The sequence below is a fragment of the Sitophilus oryzae genome, unplaced genomic scaffold (assembly GCF_002938485.1).
Source record: "Sitophilus oryzae breed Bouriz unplaced genomic scaffold, Soryzae_2.0 scaffold_1002_pilon_pilon, whole genome shotgun sequence".
NCBI classification, from domain to species: Eukaryota; Metazoa; Arthropoda; class Insecta; order Coleoptera; family Curculionidae; genus Sitophilus; species Sitophilus oryzae.
Genome location: NW_022145619.1, coordinates 262,409 through 265,843, shown reverse-complemented (window position 1 = coordinate 265,843; position 3,435 = coordinate 262,409).

The window sequence follows — 3,435 nt, the reverse complement described above, 5'->3', positions numbered from 1 at the left end:
GACTGTCGATGACATTCCTCTCAGTCTTTTTTCGATGTCATTTTATATAGTTTTTATGTCATTTTATATGTAGAATTATATGGGGAATGTCATCGATCGTCATTTCCAAACAAGATGCCGTTATTTTTCGATCATACGGTATATGTATATGTATATACACATTTAAAACATATATATTTACATTATTTTTTATTTAATTATACATTATACACACGTTAATAAATAAATAATTGTCTTGATGATCAGTTCACTGTGATTGTTAAATAAATTTTGCATTATCGGCTTAGATATTCTAATATTATAAAGGTGAGACTATAAAATACAAAATTGTATATGCATTACTCAAGAATAAACGATATATTAGTTAACGTTTTAATAAATATTTTTTATCGTCTAGGTAAAAGCTAATTTCTTATGCTACGCCATTGGAGAATTTCGCATGGTGACAAGTGGCCTCACTTTCAGCTGCCGTGTTACCTGTCCCCTCTCTTGCCTTGTCTAAGGTTCGCGGCAAGCCGTTTGCGCGCGTTCGTGGCGCAGCGCGCCAGAAGTGTCTAGCCCTAGCAGTCAACTATTAAGCTTGACCAATCAGGTTGGTTAGCGTGGTTATTTGAAGGGTGTTAATTCATTTGTGTTTGTCAAAAACTCTAACGTGATTGGTCGGGCTTAATAGTTGCCTGCTAGGGCTAGACACAAGTCAGCGCGCCTATCTATACGTACCATTAGACAGTATTGTCTCGAACGAGTTGGACGAGAAGTTCGAACACTGAACTTCTCGCTTTATAGGTGGAACGTTTTTGCCTCGCGCTATGGAGATGTTTATGGAACGTTTTCTCGTCGCTTTTTTGTTCGATTTATATTCAATACTAGAATTTAACGGACTAAATAAGGAAAAATATAGGATCTTCTTTCAATGGGCAGTAGTGAACGCAACGTCTATCGGCAGCCAGACGACTCGCACGCTGTTCCAGAGAGCATAGCAAAAGATGTATTAAAGAAACCATTAACCATACTTTCTCGAAAACGTTGCTAGCTCTTAAACTATTTTTTTAGATACACAAAAATAATATTAACGTACGTGTTAGTTTGCAGATTTGATAGATATATTTTTTTCTATTTGGAAAAGAATCTCGATAGTAATGAAAATATATTTTTACTATAGATTTAACAGGTAAACATTTTTGTTTACTTTTTAATGTAGAATATAGTTTGAAATAAATGCATGCTAATTTCTGTTTTATATGTTATACATATGATCGAAAAACGACTTCAACGATAGCTATGAAATGAAGATTGCTGATATTTTATATTTATGGAAAATTATAAAGGAAATGTCATCGATGTTCATTTCCAAGCCAACTGGATGCCGTTTTTTTCGATCATACAGTATAATAAAAAGAAAATTGTAAGAATATTTTTATTGACCTTTTAAAAAAATAGTATAATGCCATAACAATGAACTGTCTAGCAAAATAAATAAATAACTTTAGAATTCACCTTTTTTACTTTAATATTAACTAAGGGCCGATTTTACAAAACAAGTAAACCAAATCAAACCTAACCCTAACCGAACTTTTTATACATATTGAACGGAAATGTTAATAGATATTCCGAAAATTAGTTATACTTGGTATATACATTGTAGAACCGGCCCTAAGTAATTCTGGGGAATAATCAATAGTTCTGAATATTAATATGCCAATGCAAGGAGCCACCAGTGCACAGTGCTAATGTTAGAAAGTTAACATTTAATTGTATTATTTTTAGGTTCTGAATATGAAACTAATCCCCACCTTTACTATTTTGTTATTTATTTACCATTTAAAGTTTCACTCATAAGAAGATTTTCCAGAATTTGCTTTTATGCAAATATTATATGGCTCTGTCTTGAATTATTTTGCTGTTATTTAAAATGGGAAAAACTTTCTGAAAACTCAAACCAATATCTGAAGCCTGTGTATTTATGGTCGCTATTATTTGGAGTAAAGTAATTCTTTTTATATACAGAACAAAAAATAAAAGTTATTAAAGTTAAGTAATAGAACCCCTGCAGGGAGAGACAGTGTGTTTTTTTTGGTATTAGGGAGCACGTAATCCCTCCATGGATCTATGTATGTATGTCTAGTGTTGTTCGATTAAGGAAATTCTAGAAATAATGGAATATATTCACAGGTCTACAAAAAAATAATTTTGGTGCTGATAATTTTATGTTATAATTTGGTTAACTAATCCCCAAGTAGTCATGTAGAGGGGTGAAAACAGTGAAACTACGTGCAGATTCTTAACTATAGGTATTTACCAAAAATAGTTATATACAGATATATTTAATGGCAACTGTGTAGTAAACTTTTATTCCTGAAGCTATGCCTTGTATAAAGAGATATTAACTTTGTGCTATATACCTTGCTGGCAACTGTTACTCTTAGGTCGGTATTTACATGTGTGGAAGTAAATCGCATAGGGATCTTACTAAGTTGGAGTGAGAGAAATGCGGCGGAGTGCTGTTGCGGCGTTGCCGGTATGCCTTTCTCTATCAAGTAAAGTAAAATCACGATCGCAAACCACTTATTTTTAAAAGACTTTTTTTTAAAAGATAACTAGATAATATCATTATAAATGTTTCTGAGCATCTGAAATGGAATTATAAGGATATCTTTAAGGTGTCATTTTTTTTATAACGAGAAAACGTCAGTAATAGCTATAATTTAAAAATTCAATTTTTTAACACATAACACGCCATAACTCAAGAAACACTTTAGATATTGAAACTTTTTTTTTATTTTGAAGATAGGATCTTTTACAATATGTTTACGTAAGAAAAAATCGATAAGGTTGTTTTTTTCTATTCAAAAACTGTGAACAACCCATCTATTTACTTTTAGAGCATAGCAATTTTCAGCAGTCGTCTAATTTTTTTATTGATAAAGATTTTCACTTACTGTCTACGAAGAAAATGCAGCAGAAATATTAAGAAAGTTTTTGAAAAAACTACAATCAATTATTTCTAATAGATTTCGAGTATCGATTTTTGAATTCAGAGTTCTAATAGCCTGACCACTGTCGAAAACCAATTCAATTCCACTTATTTTTACCAAAAATGCAAGTGTTTCTAGCTTGCACTTAAAACTTTCCAAGCTATAGGGAAAATTACAACGACTCGATAATAAATAAACAAATAAAGTATCACGAGACGTAATTAAATCGTGAAGCTGAACGCATGATGTACACCTTTCCCTATATAGAACTTTAAGTACTGACAGAGGTACTGATTGGGTCGACCGGTTAACTGCGAGAAATCTGCTATATCCCCTTCCACGTCTCTTAGCAATGTTTCTCGATTAATTTCATACATTTGGCAACGTGTTTACTGTTCTCTCTTTGTTCAGTACATTATAAACGCATTGTACTCTTCTTACATACGGAAATCTCGACCCA